Below are 14,080 nucleotides of genomic sequence, written 5' to 3'. Positions count from 1 at the left end.
AAAGCTAAATCTTCTTCTTCAGAGATAAATAATCCAACATCATTCACCATAAGCTATCAATATGGTATTTATCTTTCTCTGTCTAACTTACTTCACTTAGTATAATAATCTCCAGGTACAACCATATTGATGCAAATGGCATTATTTCATTTTTAATGGCTGCATAATATTCCATTGTATATATGTACCACATCTTCTTTATCTGTTAATCTCTTGGTGGAAGTTTAGGGTTTTTCCATATCTTGGTTATTGTATACAATGTGGCAGTGAACATTGGGGTACATGTTTCATTTCAAACCATGTTTTTATCTGGATATATGCCCAGGAATGGGATTGCTGGATCTCATGATAACTCTATTTTTACTGTTTTAAGGAACTTCAATATTGTTCTCTGTAGTGGTTGTATGGATTTCCATTTCTACCAATAATGCAGGAGGAGTCCCTTTTCTCCACATACTCTCCTTAATTTATTGTTTGTAGATTTTTTGGTGATGACCATTCTGATCGGTGTGAAGTGATGTTTCATTGTAGTTTTGATTTGTATTTTTCTAATATTAGTGATGTTGAATATATTTTTATGTGCTTCTTGGCCATCTGTATATCTTCTTTGGAGAAATATCTCTTTAGGTTTTCTGCCCATTGTTTGATTGGTCGCTTTGTTTTTTAGATATTGAACTGTTTGTAAATTTTGGAGAAGACACCATTGTCAGCTGGATCATTTGCAAATACTTTCTCCCAATTTGAGGGCTGGCTTTTTGGATTTTTTAATGGTTCCCTTTGCTGTGCAAAGCTTTTGAGTGTAATTAAATCCAATTTGTTTACTTTTGCTTTTATTTCCATTACACTAGGAGGTGGATCAAGAAAACTCTTGCTGCGATTTATGCCAAAGTGTATTATGCCTATGTTTCCATCTATGAGTATTATTTTATCTAGTTTTTTTTTTTTTTCATTTATTTTTATTAGTTGGAGGCTAATTACTTTAAAATATCGTAGTGGTTTTTGCCATACATTGACATGAATCAGCCATGGATTTACATGTGTCCCCTGTCCCAATCCCCCCTCCCACCTCCCTCTCCATCCCATCCCTCTGGGTCTTCCCAGTGCACCAGCCCCGAGCACTTGTTTCATGCATGCAGCCTGGACTGGTGATCTGTTTCACCCTTGATAGTATACTTGTTTCAATGCTGTTCTCTCTGAACATCCCACCCTCTCCTTCTCCCACAGAGTCTAAATGTATGTTCTGTACATCTGTGTCTCTTTTTCTGTTTTGCATATAGGGTTATTGTTACCATCTTTTTAAATTCCATATATATGCATTAGTATACTGTATTGGTCTTTATCTTTCTGGCTTACTTCACTCTGTATAATGGGCTCCAGTTTCATCCATCTCATTAGAACTGATTCAAATGAATTCTTTTTAATGGCTGAGTAATATTCCATAGTATATATGTACCACAGCTTCCTTATCCTTATGTATCTAGTCTTACATTTAGGTTTTTAATCAATTTTGAGTTTATTTTTGTGTATGGTATTAAAGAATTTTCTAATTTGATTTTTTCTATATGTAGCTCTCAAGGTTTCCCAGCATCCTTATTAAAGACATTATTTAGGTGGGCATAGAGGGAACATACATCAAAATATTAAGGCCATATATGGCAAACCTACAGCTAAGAACATGCTAAACAGTGAAAAGTTTGAAGCATTTCCTCTATGATCAGGAGCAAAGAAGGATATCCACTCTTGTCAGTTTCATTCAGCATAGTTTTAGAAGTCCTAGCCATAGTAATCAGAAAATATAAATAAATAAGTAAATAAATAAAAGGAATTCAAACTGTAAAAGAAGAAGAAAAATAGCCACTGTTTGAAGATGACATGATCCTATACATAGAAAATCCTTATATTGTATCAGAAAACTACCAAAGCTCATCAAATAATTTAGAAAACTTGCAAGATATAAAATTAATACCCAGAAATCTGTTGCATTTCTAAACACTAACAATGAAAGATCAGAAATTAAACAATTGATCCTCTTTACTATCACATCAAAAAGAGCAAAATACCTAGAAATATACCTGCCTAAGGATACAAAGGGCTTCCCAGGTGGCACTAGTGGTAAATTATGCATCTGCCAATGCAGGAGATGTAAGAGATGCAGGTTCAATCCCTGGGTCGGGAATATCCCCAGGAGGAGAGCATGGCAACCCAATCCAGTATTCTTGCCTGGAGAATCCCATGCACTGAGGAGCCTGGCAGGCTACAGTCCATAAGGTCGCAAAGGGTTAGACATGACTGAAGGGACATAGCACATACACATGCAAGGAGACAAAAGACTTGTACTCTGAAAATCATTAAGATGCTGATGAAAGAAATTGAAGATGACACAAGAAGGTGGAAAGATATACCATGTTCTTGGACTAGAAGAATCATTAGTTATACAGATCAAGGGAATCAACAGATTTAATGCCATCTCTATCAAATTACCAATGACATTTTTTCATAGAACTAGAACAAAAAAATCTAAAAGTTCAATGGAGACACAAAAGATCCTCAGTAGTGAAAACAATATTGAGAAAGAAAATTGGAGCTAGAAGAATCAGGCTCCCTGACTTCAGACTGTATGACAAAGCTACATTCTTCAAAACAACATGGTACTGGCACAAAAATAGGAAATAGATAAATGGAGCAGGATAGAAAACTAAGGGAAAACACACACACACACACACACACACACACACACACACACACACACACACATGCAGCTCTGGTCAGTTAATCTATGAAAAAGGAGGCAAGACTGTACATGTTGGAAAGACAGCCTCTTCACCAAATGGTGCTGGAAATAATGGACAGCTACATTTTAAAAATGAAATTAGATCATTCTTTAACACCATACACAAAAATAAACTCAAAATGGATGATAGACCTAAATGTGAGACTGAGCACTATAAAACTCCCAGAGGGGAGGGGTTCGAGGTTTCAAGATGGTGGTGGTTGGATGGTTTACTGAAAGGCCGAGGTGAAGGCCCCTACGAAGTCAAACGGGCTGAGAATCGTCCCCTCCCCACTTCTCATAGCCCCAGGAGCCCAGCAGAAGCGTTTTAGGTTTTACTTTTTAGACAAGCAAGTAAATCAAACAACTTCAACATGGGGCAGAGATCCACGTCATCCACCAAAAGTGGAAAATTTATGAATCCTATAAACCAAGCCAGAAAAGAAGCTCGGAGAAAGAGAATTAAAGAAGAACAAAAAATAGTGCATGATGGTACGAGCTGCAGTTTTAAAGATAAAGGATCCCAAACAAATTATCTGGGACATGGAAAAATTGGATGAAATGGAGTTTAACCCAGTGCAGCAGCCACAGTTAAATGGGAAAGTGCTGAAAGATAAGCATAAAAAGCTACGTGAAACATTTGAATGTATTCTATGACTCTATGAGAAAGAGAATCCAGATATTTACAAAGAATTGAGAAAGCTAGAAGTAGAATATGAACAGAAGAGGGCTCAACTTAGCCAATATTTTGTTGCTGTCAGGAATGCCCAGCATGTGGAAGTGGAGAGTATTCCTCTGCCAGATATGCCGCATGCTCCTTCCAACATCTTGATCCAGGACATTCCACTTCCTGGGGCACAGCCACCCTCCATCCTTAAGAAGACCTCAGCCTATGGACCTCCAACTCGAGCAGTTTCTATACTTCCTCTTCTTGGACGTGGCGTTCCACGTTTGCCCCCTGGCAGGAAACCTCCAGGTCCTCCCCAGGTCCCACCTCCTCCTTAAGTCTTACAAATGTATGGCCGCAAAGTGGGCTTTGCCCTAGATCTTCCTGCTCATAGGCTAGATGAAGGCATGCTATATAATCCTGAACTTCCTCAGCCGGGTCATGACGATGATGTTTCTAGCACCAGTGAAGATGATGGCTGTCCTGAAGACATGGACCAGGATAAACATGATGACAGTACTGATGACAGAGACAGTGACAGATCCGATGGAGAAAGTGAAGGGGATGAATTTGTACACTGTGATGACACTGAGAGAGAAAACAATGAAGGGAAAAAAAATCAGGTCTGAGTGTACGGTTTGCAGATATGCCTGGAAAATCTAGAAAGAAGAAGAAGAAGAACATGAAGGAGTTGACTCCTCTCCAAGCCATGATGCTTCGAATGGCAGGTCAGGAAATCCCTGAAGAGGAACGAGAAGTCGAAGAGTTTTCAGAGGACGATGATGAAGAGTCGGATGATTCTGAAGCAGAAAAGCAGTCACAGAAACAGCATAAGGAGGAGTTTCTCTCTGATGGCACGTCTGCAGCTTCCCAGCAGAAAGCCCCTCCACAGTCTGTTCCTCCATCTCAGATACAAGCACCCCCCCATGCCAGGACCACCTCCGCTTGGACCGCCACCTGCTCCACCTTTACGGCCACCTGGACCACCTACAGTCCTTCCTCCTGGACCACCTCCAGGAGCTCCTCCGTTCCTGAGACCACCTGAAATGCAGGGACTCCGAGGGCCTCTACCCCGACTTTTACCTCCAGGTTCACCTCCAGGTCTGCCTCCTGGCCCTCCTCCTCGGGGACCCCCACCACGGCTACCTCCCCCTGCACCTCCAGGTATCCCTCCACCCCGTCCTGGTATGATGTGCCCACCTCTGGTGCCTCCTCTTGGACCTGCCTCACCTGAGCTCTTCCCACCAGCTCCCTTACCCAACCTGGGGGTTCTAAGTGCTCCCCCCAACTTTATCCAGCAACCCAAGGTGGATGACACAAGCACAGCCACCATCTAGAAGAAAGCTACGGCAACCATCAGTGCCAAGCCACAGATCACTAATCCCAAGGCGGAGATCACACGATTCGTGCCCACTGCACTGCGGGTGCGTTGGCAGAATAAAGGGGCTGCTGCTGCTCCCCAGAGAAAGTCAGAGGATGATTCTGCTGTGCCTCTTGCCAAAACAGCGTCCAGATCTGGCCCATCTGTTCCCGTGTTGATGCAGACTAAGGACGATGTATATGAGGCTTTCATGAAAGAGATGGAAGGGCTGCTGAACAGCTTTGGATGCTAGATCAGGCTTCCGTTCACATCAGTGGTTCATGGAGAAAGAGGCTCTTCTTCAGCTTAGGTGAAAGAGTTGCTTTCACTGTCAGGGTATTTTTAATTTCAGTTCAAGGGACATCCTAAAGTTTAGCCTTGTTCAGAATTTACTACACATAAAAGAGAGGGTATTTCATGCAAAATAAACTGGGATTGAAGCAGTGCTGCTAATAACATCCATCCCCCTTCATACCACCATTTTCCTCCGATATCTTCCCCTACTCCAATTCCTTGGAAACTTGTGATCAAGGGGAACTTTGTTTTGGCTCTCTTATTGTGTGCTGTGGGCACTGGAGTATAGATTTCTGGAAAAAACGGTTTATTTCACCCCCATCTTGCCTTTCGTGTTTGAGTTATTTTTAACATTTTCTTGTAAATAGTTTGTAATATTGTAGTGAAATGGATCACAATGTCATTTCCTAATACAAAGTCATATATATGGGAAGAAAATGTACAATTCTTTGATTAAAATTCCCACTGATCTAAACTTTGAATGTTCCATGGAATAAATAAATAAATATTCTACACCAAAAAAAAAAAAAAAAAAAAACTCAAACAAAGAAACTCCCAGAGGAAAACATAGGCAGAACACTCTCTGACACAAATCATGGAAGTTTTTTTTGTATATATATACTCTCCCAGAATAATGGAATGAAAATAAAAAAATAAACAAATAGAATCTACTTGAACTCAAAAGCTATTGCACAGCAAAAGAAATAATAAATGAAAAGACAACCCTCATATTGGGAGAAAATGTTTGCAAATGATGTGACTGACAAGGGATTAGTCTCCAAAATCTACAAACAGCTCATGAAACCTAACATCACTGAAACAAAGAAAAAACATTTTTTAATTTAAAATTTTAATTAAAAATGGGCAGAAGATTTAAAGAGATACTTTTCCAAAGAAGACATACAGATGGTCAAGAAGCACATGAAAAGATGTTCAACATAGCATTATTAGAGAAATGCAAAGGAAAACTACAGTGAGATAGATATGACCCCAGAGTCAAAATGGCTGTCATCAAAAAAGGGACAGATAGTAAATGCTGGAGATGACGTGGAGAGAGGTAAACCCTCCTACACTGTTGGTGCGATCATAAATTGGCTCAGTCACTATGGAGAATAGAATGGAAGTTTCTTAAAAAAAAAAACAAACAAAAAAAAAACTAAAAAAAGAGCTGCCATGTTGTTGTTTCTCAGTTGCCCAGTCGTGTCCAGCTCTTTGTGACCCCATAGATTGCAGAAGGGCATGCCTCCTTGTCCCTCACCATCTCCTGAAGTTTGCCCAAGTTCATGTTCATTGCATTGGTGATGCCATCCAGCCATCTCATTCTCTGATGCCCTCTTCTCATTTTGCCCTCAATCTTTCCCAGCATCAAGGACTTTTCCAATGAGTCAGCTGTTCGCATCAGATGACAAAAATACTGGAGCTTCAGCTTCAGTATCAGTCCTTCCAATGAGTATTCAGGGTTGATTTCCCTTAAGATTGACTGATTTGATCTCCTTGCTGTCCAAGGGAATTTCAAGAGTCTTCTCCAGCACCATAGTTTGAAAGTCTCAACTCTTTGGTGTTCTGCCTTCTTTATGGTCCAGCTCTCACAACCATACATGACCACTGAGAAGACCATAGCCTTGACTATACAGACCTTTGTCAGCTGAGTAAGGCCTCTATGAAGGGAATTTCTCCCCTTCATTGATCACTGCCTTGTTGTGGTGAAGGGGCTTGTGTAACTTAATGAAGTTAGAAGCCATGCTGTGTAGGACCACCCAAGACAGACGGGTCATAGCGGAGGGTTCAGACAAAAAGTGATCCACTGGAGGGGGGGATGGCAAACCATCCCAGTATACTTGCCAGGGGATGCCATGAACTGAATAAAGAGCAAAAACATATGACACTGAAAGATAAGTCCCCCACATTGGAGCATGTCTGATATGCTACTAGAGAAGAGCTAAGAAGTAGTTCCAGAAGGAATGAAGAAGCTGAACCGAAGTGGAAACAATGCTGAGGTGCAGATGTGTCTGGTAGTGAAAGTAAAGACCCAAGCTATAAGAACAATATTGCATTAGGGACCTGGAATGTTGAGTTCATGAATCAACACAATCGGAAGTGGTCTAACAGGAGATCTCAAGAGTGAACATTGATATTTTACGAATCAGTGAACCATATGGACATCACCAGATGGTGAATACCAAAATCAGACTGATTATATTATTTGTAGCCAAAGATAGAGAAGCTTTATACAGTCAGCAAAAACAAGATCAGAAGCTGATCAGGTCAGGTCATGAACCCCTTATTGCACCCCTTACTGAACTCCTTATTCTTATATTGGAGAAAATAGGGAAAGCCACTAGACAATTCAAGCAAACCCTAAATCAAATCCCTTATGATAATACAATGGAAATTAAAAATAAATTCAAGGGATTAAATGTGATCGACAGACTGCCTGAAAAACTATGAATGGAGGTTTGTAACATTGTACAGGAGGCAGTAATCAAAGTCATCCACAAGAAAAAGAAATGCAAAATGGCAAAATTGTTGCCTGAGGAGGGCTTACAAATAGCTGAGAAAAGACGAGAAACTAAAGGCAAAGGAGAAGAAAGATATACACATCTGAATGCAGAGTTCCAGAGAATAGCAAGGAGAGACAATAAAATGTTTTGAGTGAACAATCCAGATATATAGGAAAGCAATAAAATGGGAAAGACTAGATATCTCTTCAAGAAAATTAAAAATACTAAGGGAACATTTCATATAAGATAGTCACAATAAAGGGCAAAAATGGTATGGACCTAACAGAAGCAGAAGATATTAAGAAGAGGTGGTAAGAATACATAGATGAACTATATAAAAAAGATCTCTTGACCCAGATAACCATAATGGTGTGATCACTCACCTAGAGCCAGACATCTTGGTGTGTGAAGTCAAGTGGGCTTTAGGAAGCAGCACTACAGACTAAACTAGTGGAGGTGATGGAATTCCAGCTGAGCTATTTCAAGTCTTTTTTTTTTTTTTTTTTTAAGGTGATGCTGTGAAAGCACTGCACTTAATATGCCAGCAAATTTGGAAAACTCAGCAGTGGCCACAGGACTGGAAAAGGTCAGTTTTCATTCCAATCCTTAAGAAAGGCAATGACAAATAATGTTCAAACTACTGCACAATTGTTCTCATCTCACACACTAGCAAAGTAATTCGCAAAATCCTTCAAGATAGGCCTCAACATATGTGAACCAAGAACATCCAGATGTACAAGTTGGGTTTAGAAAAGACAGAGAAACCAGAGATAAAATTATCAACATCTATTGGATCGGATCATAGAACAAGCTAGAGAATTCCGGGGAGGGGGGGGATCTACTTCTGCTTCGATCTCTTTCATTGACTAAACTAAAGCCTTTGACTGTGTAGATCATAACAAACTGTGGAAAATTCTTAAAGAGATGGGAATACCAGACCACCTGACATGCCTCCTGAGAAACCTGTATGCAGGTCAAGAAGCAACAGTTAGAACCAGACATGAAACAATAGACTGGTTTAAAACTGGGAAAGGAGCCCATCAAGAATGTATATTGTCACTCTGCTTATTTAACATATGCAGAGTTCCTCATGTGAAATGCCAGGCTGGATGAATCACAAGCTGGAATCAAGATTTCTGGGGGCAGTATCAATAACCTCAGATATTCAGATGACACCACCCTTATTGCAGTAAGTGAACAAGAATTAAAGAGCCTCTTGATGAAGGTGAAAGAGTAGAGATGGAAAGGTTTCAAACTCAGCATTCAAAAAACTAAGACCTTGGCATCCAGTCCCATCACTTCATGGCAAATGCATGGAGAAACAATGAACACAGTGACAGATTTTATTTTCTTTGGCTCCAAAATCACAGTGGATGGTGACTGCAGCCATGAAATTAAAAGACACTTACTCCTTGGAAGAAAAGGAATGACAAACCTAGACAGTTTATTAAAAAACATAGATATTCTTTTACTGACAAATGTCCATATAGTCAAAGATTTGGCTTTTCCAGTAGTCATGCATGGCTGTGATAGCTAGACAAAAAAAAAAAAAAAAAAAAAGCTGAATGCTAAATAATTGATGTCTTTGAACTATGGAGTTGGAGAAGACTCTTGAAAGTCCCTTGGACAGCAAGGACATCAAACCAGTCAATCCTAAGGTACTCAATCCTGAATATTCATTGCAAGGACTGATTCTGAAACTGAAGCTCCAATATTCTGGCCACCTGATGAGGAGAACTGATTCACTGGAAAAGACCCTTATGCTGGGAAAGATTGAAGGCAGGAGGGGAATGGGATGACAGAGAATGAGATGTTTGGATGTAATCACCAACTCAATGGACATGAGTTTGAGCATACTCCAGGAGATGATGAAGGGCAGGGAAGCCTGGCATGCTGCAGTACATGGGGTCACAAAGAGCCATACACAACTGAGCACCTGAACAACTACCCAAAAGAATGAGGTGTCTGGGCCAAAGCAGAGGTGACGTGAAACTGTGGATGTGTCTGGTGGTGAAAGTAAAATTTAATGTTGTAAAGAACAATATGGACTTGAACTTGAGCAAAGTCTGGGAGATTGTGGAGGACAGAGAATCCTGACATGCTACAGTCCATGGAGTTGCAAAGAATTGGACACAACTTAGTGACCAACCAACAACAGCAACCACAAAATTAAGTATTAGGCAATTAAGTATCATAAAAATAAAGAAGATAAATCTCTAGAAACAAAAAACCTAATGAAATGGAGTTATAAGATCATATACTTAATTTTCCTAATACTCAATTTTCCTTGCATCTGAATTATTTTCTGCACATTAGGCAAAGTAGGTTTTTCTCCTATTCTTTATGTACTGGCCTCCTAGTGAAGGAGAACCCCACCCATCAGCCCAACCAGTGAATTTGGGTACCTTAAACAACTCTTTTTCTCTGAAGGGAGAAGCAGGCAGCTATGGGTTTTTTGCTTGTTCTTTGTGCTCTTTGAACTATGACTATCTGAGTGTATAAACTGAAGTGAGGGGAAAATAGAAAAGAAAGGATCAATATAAGAAATGCTTCATAGGTAAGAGCAACCGAACTTGATAACTGGTTGCATATGGAGAATGAAAAAAGGAAAGAGTTGATGATTCTTTATTTCATTCATTCAGATATTCATTTATTAACTCATTCAATTTGTATTGAGTACTTGCTGTGTCAGGTATAGTTCTTGGTCCTTTAGAAACCAAGAAATAGTGCCTACTTGCATAGAGTTAGAAATGTTTAGCAAGAATGGCTGGACTGAGCATGATGCTATCAAGTGATGTAAAGAATGGAGTATTAAAAGTAAATTGTTTAAGAGAGGAGGAATTTGGGGGATTTTGAGGTTTTCTTCTGAAAAAAATAAGGAAGCTATGCTTATTTAGCAGATTCTCAGTTCAGTTCAATTCAGTCACTCAGTCGAGGCCAACTCTTTGCAACCCCATGGACTGCAGCACCCCACTCCCTGTTAATCACCAGATCCTGGAGCTTGCTCAGACTCACATCCATTGAGTCAGTGATGCCATCAACCATCTCATCCTCTGTCATCACCTTCTCCTCCTGCCTTCAATCTTCCCCAACATCAGGATCTTTGCCAGTGAGTTAGTTCTTCACATCAGGTGGCCAAAGTTTGGAGCTTCAGCTTCAGCATCAGTCCTTCCAATGAATATTCAGGGCTGATTACCTTTAGGATTGGCTGGTTTGATGTCCTTGTAGTCCAAGGGACTCTCGCATCTTCTAGCTAGAGATATATAATAATGGAATTATCAGTGTAAAGTTATCAGAGGTATGGAAATAAATGAGATCATCATGAAGTGAAGTGAAGTGAAAGTTGCTCAGTTGTATCTGACTGTTTGTGACCCCATGGACTATATAGTCCATGGAATTCTCCAGACCAGAAAACTGAAGTCGGTAGCCTTTCCCTTCTCCAGAGGATCTTCTCAACCCAAAGATTGAACCCTGGTCTTCTGCATTGCTGGCAGATTCTTTACCAGCTTAACCACAAGGGAAGCCATAGATCATCATGTTGATATGTGAAATTGGAGATGTTCAGTGCTATAACCTGGGAAACATTCAAAAAGGCAAGAAAAGGTCACTGAGATCAATCATCAAGAGAGCTGTTTTCTAGAAACCAAGGGAAGGGATAGTTTAATGAAGGAAAGGAAACTCAGTAGTGACAAATATCCCAGGGAGACCAAAATAAACAGGACCTGAAATGTGTGAATTGGATTTGACAACTAGCTGGTAATAGAGAACCTGTATGAGAATTATATATATAGCTATGGTATATATGTATGTATAGTTATCTTTATTCAATCATATATCAAACCTTTTTATGTCTTCTGTAAAACCTGAGAGGTACTGTGCACATGATATATACTCAGCAAATATTTTCTAAAACAAATAACATGGCCATTTTGCCTGTGTTGACTGTATTAAGGAATAATGAAGATTTCTGCAGAAGCTGCTCAAGCCTTGTTATATAAACATTGGTGACTGAGTAAGCTAAAAATGTCAATCTTCCCCCCAAATATCTGGTATGATAGTGTTCTTTTAGGAAATTATTTTATGTCATTGCAAAAGTTATTTGTGATTAAAAACCGTTCACATTTACTTAGCAACTCAGTTGTAAAATCTCTCATTTGCAGTATAATATTTACAAATTTTCACATCACTTTGATGTGCAAAAACTACACTAACCCTTAGTATAATTCTGTGAGGTGTGTAATTCCAGTTTTACTTGCAAAGATACAGAGACTTGAGAAGATAAGTTATTTATGAAGTCATTCAGATAGTAAATGACAAAAAATATGCAGCTGAAACTCAACTATTCAAGCATAGAACTCTGTTTACCATAAAGCATCTGTCTTCTTTTATTCCATAATCAGGTGTCTGCATTGAATTTTGTTCTAGAGTGTTGTACCTAGCTCTTATGCATTTCTAAATATATTAAAATTGTTTCTTACATATCTCTGTCCAGTTTATTAATATTACAGAACCTCAGTGATATTTGAAACCATTATTTTGATTAGATGGAATGTAACCGACATTTGTTTAGCCTTAGTAATGGATGACAACTGTTAAACAAATATGGTTGAATTTATTAATACATAAGTTCAATTTTTATAGTACCTGAAATTTTCAATTCATAAAGTAGAAGAATAAAATAGATCGTAAAAGTGAGAAAAAACTAAAATAAATAAATAAATAAAGAACATGCACTCAAGGTGAAATATACCACAAGGCTATAATTTAAATGACCACGTTTTTTAGTCTTTCTCACATATTAGAAGATAGAGGCATGTCCATAATTCCTTGAAAGAGTAATGAATGCTATGTGTGTGTATCAAGGAGAAACTAGACCTGTCAATAAATGGTGAAAAAGAGTGTCTAGAAACAAAAGACAATAGCTATCATGGGATAAGATCTTAAAAGTTTCATTCTGGTGTGTAAATCATATTCAAATAGATATCTTCAATTTACATGAAGAAGTAACGGAAGATTCATTTTCAGCTCATAAGTGATAGACTGGAAATCTAAAAAAGGGAGTTATTCTCAATTCTCGTCGGAAACCAATTTACCTCATAGTTTCTTGAAAATTTCAAAAACTTTGGCTTTTGAATTGCTACATCTTAGCCACAAAAATATAGGTTAAATGCATAGGCCAATTTTAGCTACCCATAGTAAAGGTTCATTTTGCTCATTGGTTTAGGAACATTGTGGACTATATCTTGTCTACTAGTCTATTTTATACATTTTCCAAACTTTTGCCAACTAATTCCAGTGACAATCATACTAACATAATATGAAAATGCTACATTGTAGTTGAGCATGCTTGAAAGAGATGGAAACAAATTTAATATGATACACTGTTTTCATTCTTTCTAAATTGAGGAAGAGGTATAGGAATTTAGAGTGAGCAAAGTGATTATTAAGCTTTAAAATTACATCTCTTAAACCTTTAAAGTATATTTAAAACAATGTTATTTAAATTATTATAACAGCTTTATTATATATACATAGATAAATTTTTCTCTACATTGTAGTATGTAGAAATATAAATTATTTGCTTTAAAATTATCAAACACATTTCACATGAGAGGGCATCAATTGACAGTGTAACAAAATGATAGAAATATTTTATTGAGTTGTACTATTGATACTTTTGGACAAGGAAATGGCATCCCACTCCAGTATTCTTGCCTGGAGAATCCCAAGGACAGGGGAGCCTGGCAGGCTACAGTCCATGGGGTTGCAAAGAGTCAGATATGACTGAGCAACTAAACACACACACTTTGACATGTTGGCTATGTCTTCATCAAAACATCCATTCACTGTTAAGAGAAAGACTGGATCAGGACACTGAGCTATTAAGCATCAGGTATTCTGGAACTCTTTAAAACCAAAAAGCATGATTGTTTGACAATTTGCTATTACACTGCAAACAACACTACCTGAATGTAGCCAGATATAGATATAGACTTGATTTCCTTGATTATCATGTTCTGTGTCAGGGGAATATTATTTATTAAAGTAGAAATGAATCAATGCCAATAAGGTAAATATAATTTAAGATAGTATACCACTGATCTACTTTTCAACATTTTCAACTTTGCAGATATCACTTAAAGTGTTAAGGTTCAAGTTAAGCTATTTTTTTCTACCGTATTTGCCAAATGACATCTCATACATTTTTTTTTTTTTTTTTGGAAAAGAAATCTTTAGAGATTCAGTCACTCATTCAACAAATGTTTATTGGGTACCTCAGCTTAAAGCTCAACATTCAGAAAACTAAGATCATGGCTTCTGTTCCCATCACTTCATGGGAAATAGATGGGGAAACAGTGGAAACAGTGGCTGACTTTATTTTTGGGGGCTCCAAAATCACTGCAGATGGTGACTGCAGCCATGAAATTAAAAGACACTTACTGCTTGGAAGGAAAGTTATGACCAACCTAGACAGCATATTAAAAAAC

General features: G+C 38.4%; 1 pseudogene; it reads left to right on the top strand.

Moving 5' to 3' along the window:
* Nucleotides 1-3,144: 3,144 nt before the first annotated feature.
* Nucleotides 3,145-5,050, top strand: LOC122435623 (annotated as a pseudogene).
* Nucleotides 5,051-14,080: the final 9,030 nt, after the last annotated feature.

Source organism: Cervus canadensis, chromosome X (genome assembly GCF_019320065.1).
Source record: "Cervus canadensis isolate Bull #8, Minnesota chromosome X, ASM1932006v1, whole genome shotgun sequence".
In the NCBI taxonomy this organism is placed as follows: Eukaryota; Metazoa; Chordata; class Mammalia; order Artiodactyla; family Cervidae; genus Cervus; species Cervus canadensis.
The sequence above is the reverse complement of the archived record's forward strand: the minus strand, read 5'-3'. Positions and strand labels throughout refer to the sequence as shown.